This window comes from Tupaia chinensis, unplaced genomic scaffold, assembly GCF_000334495.1.
Source record: "Tupaia chinensis unplaced genomic scaffold, TupChi_1.0 Scaffold000228_1, whole genome shotgun sequence".
Taxonomy (NCBI): Eukaryota; Metazoa; Chordata; class Mammalia; order Scandentia; family Tupaiidae; genus Tupaia; species Tupaia belangeri.
In genome coordinates this window covers 2,770,226-2,788,789 of record NW_006159703.1, presented here as the reverse complement: position 1 = coordinate 2,788,789, position 18,564 = coordinate 2,770,226, and the positions used below count along the sequence as shown (strand labels likewise).

Sequence of the window (18,564 nt, the reverse complement as noted above, 5' to 3'; positions counted from 1 at the left end):
AAAAAAGTTTGGACTTAAATTGTTCTAATGGAAAATAATAACCCCCAAGCAGTTCTCCCTTCTTTCTCAAACATTGGGCAGTTGTATAAAATGACTGCCTTTTCCAAAGCACCAATCTTTTCCCTTTGCCTCTTTCTACCTTTCCAAATAGGTAATCAAATTAGGCAGCCCGCAAAGTCATGACACATTTTTGCATAGAAAAGCATAGAATACGTCATGACTTTCCAGAAAACCTAATAGTAATGATAACAAGAACACACATTAATCTGGCATTGTTTTTCATTTTAAGCACTTGGCTCTGTGTTTCAATCACAGTAATAAACTCTTTCAGCCAAACTCAGCCTTGCCTTCAAAACATCTTACCTTCACGAGTGGACAGGGTCCACATTGAACAGTCACATCTCAAAAAAGTCTTGAAGCGTACATAACGCAGGTATTTGTTTACAGGAATGAACTTGTGGTATTTTGAGCAATATTTTCTGGATGTTAGGAGGGATTTTCTTGGCTATATCCAGGATTAAAACATACCAATCCATAACTCCCCAAAGAGGGGGGTACATGTCTTTTTTTTCTACTACATTTATATACCATATTAAGATATATAAATGAACCTTGGCATACTTATTTTTTTGTTGTGAATGAATGAATGAATGAACAAATGAATAGCTGAAACAACAAAAGCAATTTGGACCGTGTCTACTTTGCAAATGTGCAATATGCATCGATATCCTTCCTTGAACGTTTCTTTTTGAGTAGTTATTCTCTCCTCTCTACTCTTTGTGTGTATGACACTCATTCATCTGGTGCCGGCTAAAAAAGTGTCCTCATTTGGAATATGGCCACTGATTCCTCACATGATAGTATCACTCTCCGCGGGGTATCTTTGACCTCACGTAGGAAACTTAATATTCTTTCTTACATCAGAGCCTTGTGCATGTGACTTGAACAAACCTAAGTGGAGGGAGCGTACATGTATTCATTGTATATATGCAACCAAGCTTAGTGTGCCACCCATTCTAGCCACTCAACAAATATTTATGGACTAATAAACACGCAACAAAGGTGGCTGTACATGAAAAAAATGTGACCCAAGTATGGACATGTAGAGGGACAAGGCATTTGGGCTTGCCCTGAGGAGGAACAAGCAGTAAGACCTGTCAATACAAGGGACATTGGTCTCCCATGTGAAGTAGTGCGTGCCCTGTCCCTGGCAAAGATGCTCTACCAAGGATAGAGTGGTAGCAATATTATTTTTATATCGTTCAGTCATTAGACAATTACCTATTGTGTACCCATTCATAACATGATGCTGGGATGAGGATACATTGCCAATCAAAGCAGAAAGACCTTGCCCTCTTGGAATGTAACATCTAGTGGGATAGAGAGACTATAATCAAATAATCTGAACAATAAATACATAAGGGTTTACTGTGATTTATTTTAAAAGCCAAGAAGGTGGCTAACGGACAGATGTGATCTGAGTCCTAAAGAAATTATTCTAATGTAATATGGCGTATAAAGCTGAGTTAACTATGTGAACAGGGATGGAAACTAGGAACAGCCTATGCAAAGTCTCTCTGCAGGCAGAGGGTTATGCATGGTGCATTCAAGAACCCAAAAGAAGACCAGAGATTTGTAGAAAGAGTATTAGAAAATTCAGACTCTCTGACCCCCCGTTCCCCCCATCAGCAGTTTTGCTTTCAGCAGCTTCAGTTAACCATGGTCAACCATGATCTACTATTTAGAGAAAGACCACATTCACGTAACTAACTTATATTACAGAATACCACCATAATTGTTCTAATTTATTATTAGGTTATTGCAAAACTCTCACTGTACTTAATTTATGAATTAAACTTTATCATAGGTATGTACGTATAGAAAAAATTAGGATTTATAGGGTTCCTGAGTTTCAGGCACCCACAGGAAGTCTTGGAATGTATCTCCCATACACAGAGGGACACTACGGACACTAGTGAAGAAGAACACATGGGCCAGATCATACTTAGTTTGGGAAGTATGGTAATGATTTTATACTTTATTCTACAAGAGAACACAAAGGTTGGGGTAACATGATCAGACTGTATAACTCAATAAAATATATTACTAATGCATTACTGAGAATTTATTGAATGCTTATCATCTTTTAGGCAATGTGCTTAGTGCTTTGTGTGAATTATTTCATTTCGCCCTCTCTCTACACTACCATGAAGAAGGCTGCTGTTATCAGTACCCATTTGCAGATGAGACAACTCAGTGATCAGGGCCAGGGTTAGAGTGAAGCGAGCTTACACCTAAGGTACGAAACTTAGGTACAAACTTACTGGAAGGAGGTACTTACTCCTTCGCAGGTTCTCTGCGTTGTCCTACATTTGCATGACCCTGAGAATGAGCAAGCACCTCTTTACATTTTGTCCTCAAGGCACCCCCCCTTGTCTCACGCTTATCTTGAATCTGGATTTAAGTAACCTGCCCTGAGCATCACAACTCATAAATGATCAAACTCGTTTTTGAACTCATGGTGATGTCTCACTTTCTGTCTTTCGGCAAGTGTACGTGCCCTATAGCAAAATCTCTCTCTAAAAAAAAAAAAAAAAAAAAAAGATTACCGAAATTCTAGATGAACATCCTGCTGCCATCCTCATTATTGAGTGCCTATAAAAATGAAATTATTTGCTATGAAAGACTGATCTTCATATTGGACTTGAAAGTGTAAACAGACAGACTTGGCTGAAGTGAATTCAGAGAATGAAAACTGCTAAATAATAGTATTTATCTTATAGAATGGAATATCTCAACATTATTCAGGGGATGAGAAAGAATAAATCAGGGGGCAGCAGTTGTGTAATGGCTATGTCACTGGATTCCCATGTAGTCAACCGTGGTTCAAGTCCTAGACCCGGCAGCTTAAACTCACTTCGGGTGTGTGTGCGTGTGTGCTCAAGATCCTGAGAAGAGAATGGAGGAGAAGGGATTGCGGCATGGCCATCCTCCCTAGGGGGTGATTTCTTGGTTTCTGTCTCTCTGTCTCTCTCTTCCTTTCTGGTGAGTGCACATGCCCTATAGCAAAAACTTCTCCAAAAAAAAAAAAAGAATAAGTCAAATATTTTTAAAATAAACAGGTTTTTTCCCATTAATTTTAAACCAATGAAATGAAAATTAAATCTTCTAGCAGCAATTAAATAAATGGATGTCAATCAGATAGGAAACTGCCAAAGAAATTAACTAAGGGATAGTCCTTAATCTGTTTGGACTTTTTTTGTGGGATGGTAGAAATGTAGTCTGTTATCAGCACAGGTATGATTGAATTATTAATAATATTGTGCAAGGCCACCTAGAAACCAGAGCTTGGGGACTCTTAAATCTATTCTAATTGAAACAGAGAATCAGCAGACTGGAAAAGACCCTGACTCTTCTCAAGATATGTCACAGTATGTGACACAGAGGACACGTGGGGTTTGCAACATAGAGGCAGCTGCAAGCTGACCTCTTGGCAAATTTAATCTGCAAATGGGTTTCTGTTTAAGATAGTTAATGCCTTCCATTATTATGGAGGCTTCTTTCTGTGTTTTGGAAAGCCCTGTTAAAAATATTTCATGCTTAAAAAAAAAAAAAAAAAAAAAAAGATTACCGAAATTCTAGATGAACATCCTGCTGCCATCCTCATTATTGAGTGCCTATAAAAATGAAATTATTTGCTATGAAAGACTGATCTTCATATTGGACTTGAAAGTGTAAACAGACAGACTTGGCTGAAGTGAATTCAGAGAATGAAAACTGCTAAATAATAGTATTTATCTTATAGAATGGAATATCTCAACATTATTCAGGGGATGAGAAAGAATAAATCAGGGGGCAGCAGTTGTGTAATGGCTATGTCACTGGATTCCCATGTAGTCAACCGTGGTTCAAGTCCTAGACCCGGCAGCTTAAACTCACTTCGGGTGTGTGTGCGTGTGTGCTCAAGATCCTGAGAAGAGAATGGAGGAGAAGGGATTGCGGCATGGCCATCCTCCCTAGGGGGTGATTTCTTGGTTTCTGTCTCTCTGTCTCTCTCTTCCTTTCTGGTGAGTGCACATGCCCTATAGCAAAAACTTCTCCAAAAAAAAAAAAAGAATAAGTCAAATATTTTTAAAATAAACAGGTTTTTTCCCATTAATTTTAAACCAATGAAATGAAAATTAAATCTTCTAGCAGCAATTAAATAAATGGATGTCAATCAGATAGGAAACTGCCAAAGAAATTAACTAAGGGATAGTCCTTAATCTGTTTGGACTTTTTTTGTGGGATGGTAGAAATGTAGTCTGTTATCAGCACAGGTATGATTGAATTATTAATAATATTGTGCAAGGCCACCTAGAAACCAGAGCTTGGGGACTCTTAAATCTATTCTAATTGAAACAGAGAATCAGCAGACTGGAAAAGACCCTGACTCTTCTCAAGATATGTCACAGTATGTGACACAGAGGACACGTGGGGTTTGCAACATAGAGGCAGCTGCAAGCTGACCTCTTGGCAAATTTAATCTGCAAATGGGTTTCTGTTTAAGATAGTTAATGCCTTCCATTATTATGGAGGCTTCTTTCTGTGTTTTGGAAAGCCCTGTTAAAAATATTTCATGCCAGGTTATTATGCAGATTGTCTAGCTAACAAGAAGATTATGGATGCAAATAAATCAGATTTTGAAATAAAGGGCTTTACTGACCTCTTAAGAGGATAGTAATATGTGCATAATGGTGAGGAAAATGCTCCTAGATCATCAGGAACAGACATGGATCACATTGTCATTCCCTGAAGTGTACTGGGGTTGGAATAAAACTCAGGACCACCCCAGAAGGGAATGAACTGAATTCAAGAATTGTTCTGCTTCCTACTAAGTTACCCCTCTTTGGTCTGGATTGAATGTGGGGGAATGTCATGGTCTAGGAGGATGGATGAGCTCCTCCAGGGACCCAGAGTAAGTCACTTAATTCCTCAGTGTAAATTTTCACTGTGGGAATAGTCAGTGGTCAGAAACAGCTGGGGTCATCACCCTGCCTCTTTCTGTGGCCTTCCACTGCGCCCTCTCTTGACCCCCCAAGGGAAATCTTCCCACTATTACTTTTCTATGGACCAGCTGCTTTGTCCTCAGTGTCTGCCTTCAGGAGCTGATCAGAAAGATTTTAAAGGGAACCAGGAGGTTTAAAATACAGGGTTTATACTGAGGGGAGCCGGGAGTTGCACCCCAATTTTGACACTGAGTGTGCTTCTGGGCAAGTTCCTCCACACTCTAGACTATCAGCTTCTCCAACTATGGTCCACAAACATTCCAGGCCAGAGTTTTCCACACTGCCACACTCTCTGTTCACGGAGTCCTTAGTGTCTCAGTCATTTTTTCACAGAGCCCCCTGTGCCAAAAGAAATAGTTAACAGTTCCTTTATTAAATAGCTCGTCCCAAACAACTTACTGTGGATTGATGCCCAAACAATTTAGTGGCCTTTTGAGAAAATAGATATATGAAAAGAAAAAAGTGTGCTTCTGCTTGCTAGAAAAAATGAGAAAGTCCCCCTCCCCCACAATGGGGGATGGTCATGCTGCAATCCCTTCTCCTTCATTTCTCTTTTTGGGATTTTGGGCATACACACATGTACCTGATATGTTTTTCTTCTTTTTCTTTTTCTTGAGAGATTTTTGTTGTAGGGCACATGTGCTCACTGGAGAGACAGAGAGACAGAAAGTAAGAAATCACCCCCCAGGGGGCATGGCCATGCTGCAATCCCTTCTCCTCAATTCTGCCCTCGGGATTTTGGGCATGCACACACACACACACACACACCTGGCTTGAGTTTTAAGCTGCAGGGTCCGGGACTTGAACTACAGTCTACTATGTAGGAGTCCAGTAACATAATAATTATTCCATCTGCTGGTCTCTAGCTGCTGTGTTTTTCAAGACGCTGGGTCAAGGACTTGAGCTGAGTAGTTAGCTATGTGAGAGCCACCTGCCTTAACCAAATGCTACCAGCTGACCCACAATCATTTAATTTCTAGGTAACCACAGTACTTGCTAATGGAATGTGTGTGCCTATTGAGCCCTGCCCAATTTCTTGAATCTTGGAATGAGACTTCGGCTTCCACGTTGATTTTAGCAGCAGATTTTGTTTATCACAGCAACTGCTGAAAACCCAGCTTTGCAAAGATCTAACATGTAGCTAGATCCAGGGATCTACCTCAAGGTGATAATTTGCATGGTATCTAAGAGAAGTTTTTCCTTTAAAAATGAAAAATTAGGGACCAGGTGGTGGTGTGGTGAAAATACAATGCTCTGGAATGCTTACCCAAATGAGAAGGTTCTGGGTTCACATCTAGCGACCTCCCTAAACATGCAGAGTGTAAGTGTGCCCATGATCTGGAGCTGGCTGAAACTGAGGGTAAAAAGAGACATGGAGACCTGGGGTGGCCTCTCTCTATTTCTCTCTCATACTCATTCTTTTTTTTTTTTTTGAGAGAGATTTTTGCTATAGGGTGCGTGCGCTCGCAGGACAGACAGAGAGACAGAGAGATAGAAAGCGAGAAATCACCCCTCGGGGGCATGGCCACACCGCAATCCCTTCTCCTCCATTCTCCTCTTGGGATCTTGGGCACGCACACACACGCGCCTGGCATGAGTTTTAAGCCACCAGGTTCAGGACGCGAACCGTGGTCGACTAAATGGGAGTTCAACATAGCCATTATGCTAACTGCTGGTCCCTCATATTCATTCTTTCCCTCACATTTAATTTTTTTTTTTTTTTTTTTTTGGAGAGATTTTCACTGTAGGGTGCGTGCGCTCGCCAGACAGACAGAGAGAGACATACAGAAAGTGAGAAATCACCCCCCAGGGGGGATGGTCATGCCGCAATCCTTTCTCCTCCATTCTCCTCTCAGGATCTTGGGCACACACGCACACGCGCCCGGCGTGAGTTTTAAGCCACCGGGTCCGGGACACAAACCGTGATCGACTATGTGGGAGTCCAGCGACATAGCCATTACGCTAACTGCTGGTTCCCGATCTCATACTCATTCTTTATATCTTTCATTCATGGAAGAAAGACAGAATGTGATCTTTTTTTTTTTTTTTTTTAATTTCTCACAATGCCTTTTTAAGTTTGCTATGGTACCCTAAAGTGCCTCAGACCACTTTGAGAATCATGGTTCTAGATATAATTTGATTTTAGAGGATGAAATGTGAGAATGTATACAGAAAATTTGGCTTTGAATATGTTTGTAAAATGGTACCTGCTGCTGTTCTTCTGCTCAACAGATTTTTCTCTATGGTTGTTTTTTTTTTTCCATAAAGAAGAAAAAAACAGTTTTTCTCTTGTGGGAATTAAATGCTGCCAATACTTGATCAGCTGGTTTGAACATCTAGCAAAGCACTGCTGACTGTGGAGGTAAAATGCCTAGTTATGAGAAACTCTCCATTTTGGTAGGGAGATGGATGGAGTAAACCCATAGGACACAATAGTGAATAACCCAGAACTGCTAAGTAGTAAAGTAGCATAGGATCCCAAAGGAGTGGAAAAGAGAAGTGATATAGGAAGGCAGGAACTGACTTGGGCCTTGACAAACAAAAACCATTAGGATTAGACTAGGGAGAAAGGAGGCTCTCCCAAAAGGACACTTGTCCAGAGTGAAGTCTGGTGCTTTTCCACACTACAGCAATGGGTAGACCTTGGGGGAATGTTCAGATCCACTGTGTCCTTAGCACTTTCTCCAACTTGTAAAAACCAAAGAGCACACAGGTGCTATTATATTCTATCATAACGTTAATTCCCACAAGTGTTCTTTGACCACTGGGTACATGAAAATTTCCAAGAGGAATATAAGCCAAGCTGTGAGAACACTCAAATAAGAAACAATCATTTTAACCAATGTCCAGCAGAAGCTGTGTAGGAAAGCGCTGCTTGAGCTGAACTTATGAAAATGACATATAGATGGCTTAAAATATGTAGTTGCAGAGACTAGCAGATGGAGTAATGGTCACGCTAGACTCCCACATAGTCAACCACAGTTCAAGTCCTGGACCCAGTGGCTTAAAACTCAAAATGGGTGCATTTGCATGCGTGCCCAAAATCCCAAGAGGAAAATGGAGAAGGGATTACAGTGTGGCCATTCCCTCCTGGGGAGTGATTTCTCACTTTCTGTCTCTCTGTCTCTCTCTGGCAAGTATAGGCATCCTATAGTAAAAATCTCTCTTAAAAAAATGTAGTTGCAATAGTTCATCAGCTCACTTGTGCAAAAATGCAGCTTTATTTTTAAACTTCTTCTACTGCTTATGGCAGAAAACATAGTCTTGCCAACTGGTGATTACCAATAACTTTCAGATTGAACTGATCATTTAAAATCTAAACATTTAATTTTACACCCATGAAACCCTCCTTTACCTTCTCTCTTCCCTATCAGAATGGTATCCCTGTACCATCTTCTGTCCTCACAGGAAACATAGGAGGAGCCTCTCACCTTTTCTGGTCTCCTGTGTGGGCCTTCATCACTGCAGTGTCTCTGCCAGGAGCAACTTATCTTGCCTGGTCTACTTTAATAACTTTTCTTTGCTGTAGATTGCTCTTTTCATTTTAATCTGTTATATGAGGTGTAGTTGACATTTCTTAACATTTTCTAGTTCTTTTCTTGTTTGTTTGGGTTTTTTGTTGTTGTTATAGGTCACATGGGCCCACCAGAGAGCAATGGGGGGGATATCAATCCCCCTCAGGAGGATGGCCATGCCATAGTCCCTTCTTCTCCACTCTACTCTTGGAATTTGGGGCATGCACACATGAGCACCCAGCATAATTCTCAAGCCACTGGGTCTAGGACTCAAACCATGAAGCTGGCCATGTGGATCCAACACCTCCACACCACCTGGTGGTCCCAAATTTTCTAGTGTTCTTACGCACAATGAGTTTGACAAAAGCATTCAGTGTCATAATCACCACCAGTCATGATGTAGAACAGCAGTGTTCCATAAAAATACGAAGGGCTTCAAAACATCCATGGAGGCCCAGCCAGTGGTACAGTCAGAGTTGCAGTGCTGCAGGCCCATGGCCAACTATGAGTTTGGATGGCTGGGTTGACTTGAAAATATGGCAGACACAGGAGGAGCTGGAGGGCTGGGGCAAGGGGAGTCACACAGTAGCAGGACCCTGTTGAAGGTACTTCTCTCTCTCCCTTTCTCATGCATATGCTGTCTTAGGGTGAATTTAAACATTGTTTTCAGTTTATAGAAAAATGGGATTGAAGTACAGGTTTATTTTTGGTGAAAAACTTTTGAAACCCATGCATAGTTTTTCATAATACTCATTATCTATGAACTTTTAGAAGATCCCTTAGAAAATGTAAGCCGCAAATGTAATTTAAAAGTTTCTGGCATCCTCATCTTTTAAAAAATACAAGAAACAGGTGAGATCAATGTAAATAATATATTGTATTTAACTTACATCCAGAAAGTATCACTTCGACATATAATTAATTAAAAAATATATTAATGGGGTGTTTTATATCTTTCACATTAATTACTAAAATTCATTGTATATTTTTCTTTTTTTTTAGCATTTTTTTGGGGGGGAGGGAGAGGTTTTTGCTATAGGGCATGTGTGCTCACCAAAAAAAAACAGAGACAGAGAGACAGAAAGCGAGAAATCACTCCCCAGGGGATGGCCACGCCACAATCCCTTCTCCTCCAATCTCCTCTCAGGATCCTGGGCACACATGCATATGCACCCGATGTGAGTTTAATCCACCAGGTCCAGGACTTGAACCGTGATTGACTATATGGGAGTCCAGCGAAAGAGCCATTACACCAACTGCTGGTCCCAAAATTCATTGTATATTTTCAAACTACGGCATATTTCAGTTTAGACAATAGATTTTCTTTCTTTCTTTTTTTTGAAGAGGTTTTTGCTATAGGGCGCGAGTGCTCGCCAGACAGACAGAGAGAGACAGAGAGACAGAAAGCGAGAAATCACTCCCCAGGGGATGGCCACGCCACAATCCCTTCTCCTCCATTCTCCTCTCGGTATCTTGGGCACACACACACGCACACACACACACACACGCCCAGCGTAAGTGTTAAGCCACCGGATCCAGGATGAGAACCGCAGTCAACCACATAGGAGTCCAGCGACATAGCCATTATGCTAACTACTGGTCCCAATAGATTTTCATTTTCAAAAACTTTTGACTTGTATTTAGATTTTGTAAAATTCACAGTTGAAACAATAGATCCAAATGTCCAAGTGATTCCAAACATACAAGTTTATATAATTTAAACTTGACTTAATTTAAATTTTATATAATTAAAAATTCAGTCCTTTAGTTGTACTAGTCATATGACAAGTGTTCAGTAGCTAATGTGTCCAGGGGCCACCACACTGACAGTAAACTTTTCTACCACCCCCAAATGTTGTCTCCTGCTCTTTTAAAAATCAATCCCATCCTACCACCACTGGGCCCTGGCACTAGCAACCAAGATTTGCCATTTGTCTCTATGGTGTTGCCTTTTTTAGAATGTCACATAAATGAAATCATACAGCATCCAGCCATCTGTTTCGAACTTCTTTTACTTACCACATTAACTCCAAGATTTATCTATGCTTCATTTATCAGAAGTTAGCTCCTTTTAGTTGCTGAATATTATTACAGTATATAAATGTTCTACATTAACCAGTTGACAGACATTTGGGTTGTTCCAGTTTCTGGCTATTATAAATAGAGCCATTGTGACATTCAAATATAAATGTTTGTGTGAACACATGTTTTTATTTCTATTAAATATTAAAGTGTGGATTGAATGGTGTATTTTTATCTTTATAGGGAACTATCATATATTGTCCAAAGTGCTATTTTTAATTCCCACCAGCAGTATATGAGGGTTCCAGTTGCTCCACATACTCACCAACATGTGATATTGTTAGTCTTAGCCATGCTAGTAGGAGTGTAGGAATATTTCACTATGGTTTTAACTTGTAGTTCTTTAATGACTAATAATGTTGAACATATTTCCAAGGGTTTATTTTCTGTTTGTATATCTTATCTCTGTTTAGTATTTACTATTCAAACGTTTTGTCTTTTCAAATATTTTAACCTATTTTTATGAGGTCATCTGTGTATGTGCATGCATGTATATGTAGGTTTTTATTTATTTATTTTTAGACAATCTCACAGTGGCATGCTCCCCTTGCTTCAACTTCTCAAATAGCTGGGATTAAGGTTGCTTTTTATTACTAATTAACTGGAGTTATTTTAAATAGGCTGGATTAATTTTTTTATTCAATATGTTGCACATATTTTCTCCCAGTCTTGGCTTTAGTGTGGCTTTTTTGTATCTAGTTCCTGATGATGTAATTATCTGCTGTTGCTAGATGTGGTCTTATAGTGACCTCCAACACAACACCCATGTACTTATCTTGACTCCTAGCACCCTTGGTTCTACCAGAGCATTCTCAATTATTTCCTGTTTTCTCTCAGGGACCAAGACTTTCAGCAGTTTCTTTTATCCTATGACAAAGTTGTAGGACTCCAAGAACATGTCTTTAGTCAGTCTACATGAACGGTATCACTGATCACTCAAGTATCATGTCATTTAGACATGACTTTTCTCCAAGAAACTTATTGTCTCTCTGGACTACACTTTAGGACTTGAGATGTAAGTCCCCTCAGCCATGTGTGGAATTTTTCACAAACTATCCACAGTCTCTGTTACTCTATCCCAGGACTGATTAAGTCTTATCAAGAGTCATAGTAGGTATCTAATCTCTAGACTTACCCTTTTGATATTCTTACTTCCTGCCACTTGGTCAAACTTTGGTTTCCTTGCTTAATGTCCTTATGCAATCGACTTGCATTCTTCCCTTTTTATTCCTCATAGATTTAGTGCCAACCTTCCAATCTTCTAGAAATTGTTAATTAGTATTTAAAGCCAAGCTTTTGATCTCCAAAAATCTTTTTTCTTGTTCTCTCAGGCACCAGACTCTTAAAAATAATGATAATAAACCCATTACATGTTAACATTTAAGAATCATGGGCTCTAAAATTCCCACTATGTTATAGAAGTCTAGTTCGAAACTCATAAACAAAGAATATTGTATGCTGGTCTTTCTGGTTCTCCCTTCTTCCTAACTTGAGTTCACAAAAAGAGCTAACTCTACTACTGAATGGTAGATCCAAGGAAAAGGTGAGAGAGCATCCTTTTAATTCAACAGAGTATTTTCATGCTGCAGTTATTCCCTGTAGTTACAGAAGTCTCTGAGAGGATAGTCCCTAAAGACATAAGAATATCACTAAAGACTTAGAGGCAAGAATGCACAGAACATATAATAACAATGATAATTACATGGTCTTGGTAGTGGCAGTATCTATCATTTGGCATCATTTGACACTATGCACCCACTCTAGCTTATGCATTTTGCTCCTACGATCCTGTAAGGTCAACAGTCATCCCAATTTTGCCGAATAAGAAATGGAGTATTCTAATATGACTTTAACTTTCTTAAGGTCAAAAAGATATTAGTATCGGGACCAGCAGTTAGTGTCATGGCTATGTCACTGAACTCCCACGTAGTCGACCGCGGTTCGCGTCCCGGACCTGGTGACTTAAAACTCACGTCAGGCACATGTGCGTGCATGCCCAAGATCCCAAGAGGAGAATGGAGGAGAAGGGATTGCAGCATGGCCATCTCCCCTGGGGGGTGATTTCTCGCTTTCTGTCTCTCTCTCTGTCTTTCTGGTGAGCATACACACTCTATAGGAAAAAACCTCTACAAAAAAAAAACATTAGAAATTATTGAGAACCCCAAAGAACTGCCATTTATGCTGCTAGCATCTACTGATACATCATTAAATTATTTATTAGCTCATTTAAAAATAACAATAATAAGGGCCGGCAGGTGGTGTGATGATTAAGGTCCTGTATTCCCACATGTCCGACCGCAGTTTGAAACCTGGACCTGATGGCTTATTTTCTCACTTTTTCTTTGTCTCTCTCTGGTGAGCACATGTGCCCTATACCAAATTTAAAATAATAATAATGATTAATAAATGTAGATAATCTTTTAAAATAGCAATAATAAATGTATTACACATTAACATTAATAAATACTTTCATGAAAATTATTTTTCAAAACCAAACAGAACAGTATCACTTTATAGTTTTTGCAAATCATTTGAATGTCTTGCTTAATAGAGAAAAGTTAGATTCTTATATCTGCTTCTTGCCTTCAGCGTGTTGCAATACTACATATTATGTAGCCTCTGGAAAACTCCAGTTCGCACTCATGAGCAAATAAAAGAAAAAGGCAAATAACATCTTAGGAATATAAAAATAGTTTTTTATCTGTGAATTCCATAAAGGTATTTTAGGATGTCTAGAAGTGCTCAGACCACATTCTGAGAATTGCTGCATTAGGAAAATGAAAGGTATGTTGAGTCTAAATAGTAAAGTCTACATACAGAGAAGAAGTGAGCTATGAATTGGGAAGTATAGAGTGGGACCAGATCACAGGAGGATGATTACCAAGCTGAGGAGCTTGTATGTTCTTCTGACAGCACTGGAAAACTAGGTGGCTTCTGGCTTGACTAGAGCTTTGTGCAGGGACAGTTAGTCCATCAATAAAATAAAATGGATTGGAAAGAGGATAGGGAAAAGACAACCACTAAGAACACTTCATTTGTTTTAAGAATTATTTAATTTTGTATTTATTATTATTTTCATTTCACCAGAGAGAGACACAGAGAGAGGGAAAGTTAGAAAGCAACCTGCCAGGTCTGGGACTCAAACCATGGCTGGTCATATGGGAGTCCAGCATCCCCATCACCACACCACCTACTGGCCCCAGCACTAAGAGCTCTTTAAAGATCCAAGGTACCACAGTATACCTGGAGCCATACCTCAGGGAGGTTTTTTGACAATTAAATGTCTTAATCTGTATAAAATGCATAAAGTGAAGCCAGGATCACTAGTTAGTGTTTGTACTAGAAGCACTTGTTGTAGTTATTGTTGATAGTAGTAGCAGTAATACTATTGCCATTGTTGTTAATATTATATGAATAGTAATAAAAGCTTGAATGGAAGAATTGGACAGTTTTCAGTAATGTTCATAGAATGTAATTGCTGACTGGATGCGAGGTGAGCAAATAAAAATAATAAGATAATAATACTTTACCATTTGACTAGCTTAGGGACTCGGGAATATTTTGACTGAGCTGATTTTCAACAAATATTTAAAAGCAAGAGAGAAATGGGGGAGGAATGGAAAGAAATGAAGCCCTTTGGGGGCGAGGAAGATTTTATCTGAATCTATCGATTCTGAGATGCCAGTGGAACACAAAAATGGTGAGGTCTTTAAGTAGAGAGAGAGAAATTTTTGCTATAGGCCATATGTGCTTGCCAGAGAAACAGAGAGACAGAAAGAAACAAATCACCTCCCAGGGTGGAGAGCCATGTCACAATCTCTTCTCCTCCATTCTCTTCTCAGGATTTTAGGCACATGTGCACAAGCCTGGTCTGTTTTAAGCCACCGGGTTTGGGACTCAAACTGTGGTCAACTACATGGGGGTTCTGCGGCATAACCATTACGTTGTCTGCTGGTCCCCATACTTCAGTTCTTGTCCCTCCTGTGCTTTAAGTTCTTGGGAGAGTTTTCATCACTTTGTATTTTGTTCTAATTTCTTACAGTAGTCTACAAGCTTAGTGTGTGTGGTTCTAACCACCTTTCCAATTTCATCATGGGCTATCTTCCCTTTCCCATATTTTGGCATGATATTTCCGTTCCTGAATCCTCCAAGTTTTTCCCATCTTAGGGAATTTGCACCACCAGTGCATTTCCTTGTACTATATCTCCCATTACATCAACTCTCTGCATAGTTGGATCCTCTGAATCATCAAAATGTTATCTCCTAGCAGAGCCCCTCCCTTCCTACCTGAGTACGTCCCTGTTTCGTTGCATTCTTCTCTTTCATCAAATTCTGCTCATTATCTTCATAGACTGAAAGCTTCATGAGAACAGGGAATTGAAATTGTTGGCATATATGTAGGTCCTCAGATATGATGAATATTTTTTTCATGAGTGTATAAATAGGATTCAGGAGATAGGTTAAAATAGGAAGAGAGCTCTGGAAATGGAAGACCGTCTCTAATTTTGTTGATTTTATTTACACTGATATTTTAAGTTAGCACCAAGAAGCTGGTAATCTGTTAATGGGATCTCCTGGATCATATTGACTTATATGTTGAGGCACCCCCAATTTCAGAAACCTTAATTGAAGTTATAACACTACCCTTTGAAAGTTGCCAAGGTAGCGACAAGGACATTATGTTCATTTATAAATAGCAACAGTCTATCCCTTGCTCCAAAGTCCCTGCAATGGGTGACACTGCCTGCTTTCGCCTTGTCGCTTCTTCTCCCTGTGTATTCCTCTGTGTGTTCAAAGACCCTAGAAGAAGAATAGCAGATTGGCTCAGGTACATTTTCTGACTTTGACCCTTGTTTCTGACACGTATTCATTGGGTTGACCTGTTGGCTGATCTCATCTGTGAGTAGTGAAAGTAATACTTTCCTTAAAGGAGCATTCGTATTTCCAGTAAAGCATCTCACAAAGAAAGGGCATAGCTCAATAAATTTCAGGTCCTCCAGCCATTCAGTCACTTAATTGGTAGGTTCGTTATAGAATTCTTGTTTGAGAATTATTCTCCCTTGGAGATTTGAAGTTGTTCCACAGTTTTTAGAGACCAATGTTGTAGAAGAGAAAATTCCAGTGTCAATCTCGTAGTTACTGCCATATATATGGTCTGTGTTTTCTTCCAAGAAACTTTTAGGAGCTTTTTTTATTCTTGGTGTTCACAATGACTGTGTGGTTATGAGTCTTTTTAAAATAATGAATATAGCTATCCAATGGGATCCTTTTAGTCTTGAAAACTCATGTTATTCAGTTGGGAAATATTCTCTATAAGTATTTCTTTAACGATTTCTTTTTTTTTTTTCATTATGATTTCCTAATGCTCTCTTTCTGGTACTTTTATTAGTTGAATGTCGGACTTCATAGAATAATTCCCTAATTTTATTATCTCTGATTTTTTTTCTGTATTTGTCTTTTTTGCCCTACCTTTTAAAAAAATTATTTATTTTTCTTTATTATTGTCATTTTTTAATTTGCTATAGGGCATATGCACTTACCAAAGAGAGAGAGAGGGAAAGTGAGAAAGCAAACCACTAGGTCCAGGACTCAAATCATGGTCAGCCCTGTGGGAGTCCATCACCTTAACTATCATGCTACCTGCTGGTCCTGTCCTACTTTTTAAAAGATTTCCATGTCCATATAGCTTAACCTTTTAATGGCTTAAAAATCATTTCTTCACATTCTTCAATAAGTTTTTTTTTTATTCCCTACTTGTTTCTTTTTTATGGCATCCTGTTTTTGATTTGTACAGTAGGTTTATTCTTCCTAAAAATATTTCTGCATGTACTAATTAGGATTTACTTATTTCTGTTCTGAAAAAGTATTTGTTTCCTCAAGAGTCTGTTGTTATTTTTATTTATCTTGCATTTTTCCCCTTCACATGGTGGGTTTTATTCAATTGACTAGATGATCTTACATTGCTCAGTCATATGTGAGAACGAATCAATAGAATGGTCGAATGAACATGAATAGGACTTAGCAAGTGGTTGGTTTCATTATAGAGTGAGTAGACACAAGGGATCTTGTATTTTGAAATCCCCAAATGCCAAAACGCAGAGCACTTTTCTCTGGAGATCCTACTCTCATACTATAATTTTGATCTACCCTAGACTATTTTATTTTAATTTTTTTTTCAAAAAGAAGAAACTTCTATTGTATCCTTCCAAAGCAAACTGGGAAAAAGAGTTAAACAGTGAGATGGGAGGGAAAGTCAATCAATTTTCTCTATATAGATGATTTTTTTAGCCCTCTCTCCCGTTTTCTTCTTCTTCTTTTTTTTTTTTTTTTTTTGGAGAGGTTTTTACTATAGGGCGCGTGAGCTCGCCAGACAGACAGAGAGAGACATAGAGACAGAAAGCGAGAAATCACCCCCCAGGGGGGATGGTCACACCACAATCCCTTCTCCTCCATTCTCCTCTCAGGATCTTGGGCACGCACACACATGCTCCCGGCATGAGTTTTAAGCCACTGGGTCCGGGACATGAACCGCGGTCGACTATGTGGGAGTCCAGCGACATAGCCATTACGCTAACTGCTGGTTCCCTCTCCCGCTTTCAACCCTCCTCTCACACCATGTTTGGCTCCCTTCTCTCTCCCAGAAACACATGAAGGTCATTGTCCCCTTAATGGCCCTCCTTATGTTCTCTTTATCTTGTGAGATGATATCTGCTTTCTTCTTTACTACCATTTTAAAGAAATCTTGGGAAAAGAGGATGATAAATGCATAATCAGTTCACCATTGCCCTTAAGTTTCTTTTTCTGCTTGTCCTAAATTAAGAAGGATCATTCTTTCTTAATAGACCAAGCCATGAGGCCAGCAGGTGGCATAGTGGTTAAGGTGCTGGACTCCCACATGGCTGACCACAGTTTGAGTCTTGGTCCTGGTGGCTTGCTTTCTCACTTTCCTATCTCTCTGTCTCTCTCTCTCTGGTCAAATTGAATAATAATAATAAATTACTTTTTTTTTTTAAAAAAAAAGGGCTAAGCCAGCCTTTTACATTTGTGTAAGTTTACAACCATGCCTCACTTGCAAACCTACTTATTTAACTACCGCTCAGACTTATGACCAGTTCTCTAATGCGGAGAATCCCTCTTTTCAGTCTGTGTAAATCTCAGCAATCTCCTTTCTCGATCTTTGTCTCATTCCCCCAGTTGGTTATTATTTATTACAGGAAGAGCCTGTAATCATGCAAAACTACATATTTCATTATAAATTTGTACTTTATCATGCACCCATAGTAGTATTCAGAATAAATACAATCATGCCAGATTTATATTATTGTGTTGTGATGTGCCTTGTCACTTTCTGGCGAATGTATGCTCTTTGTATGGATATGTTCTTGGTATGTACAGAATGACATTATTCTAGTATGATGTTATGTTACCTATTGAAAAATACATACCCTATGGTGCCATGACACACCACAAGACATCTGTCTTTAGGTTTCTTGCTTATCAATTGATTCACTTAATGACCTAGTCTTAGAAATGGTACTCAGTACCACGAGTGAGACAGAAAAAGACTGAGCACCCCCACCAGAGTACTGCTGCCATGATCCACTGTCAGCTTCAGCCAGCTCCAAATCATGGGAACAAGCATGCCCGGCATACTCAGAGAGGTGTCCAGGCTTAGACCCTGAACCTTCCCACACGAGATGGCAACACAGAGCCTTATGTTTTATCACTGTGCCATGGTCTGTCCCACCAAGTCAGCCTTTTGTAGTTGGCTTAGTAGGCTATTGTTTTTGTTTATTCTCTTAATTGCCAGAAGGCATGTGGTCATGCTGCAATCCTTTTTTCCTTTATTTCTCAACTCCATCAGGGTTTAGGCCATCCAGGTTTTTTTGTTTTTGGTTTTTTTTTTTTTTTTTTTTTGA

The 18,564-nt window shown here is 39.3% G+C and overlaps 1 protein-coding gene across 7 annotated transcripts in view; it reads left to right on the top strand.

The window, feature by feature from the left end:
- Nucleotides 1–18,564, top strand: part of PPP2R2B (protein phosphatase 2 regulatory subunit Bbeta) — a 527,631-nt gene that overhangs the window by 171,791 nt on the left and 337,276 nt on the right. The window contains exon 1 of one of the 7 annotated variants that reach the window (XM_006148045.1): nt 9,001–9,168. The exons of 5 other annotated variants lie outside the window; for them this stretch is intronic. The gene's annotated coding sequence lies outside the window, so the exon portion shown is untranslated. Of the gene's footprint in view, nt 1–9,000; nt 9,169–18,564 lie in introns of those variants that run through there. One more of the 7 variants, XM_006148047.2, reaches the window with a different exon arrangement.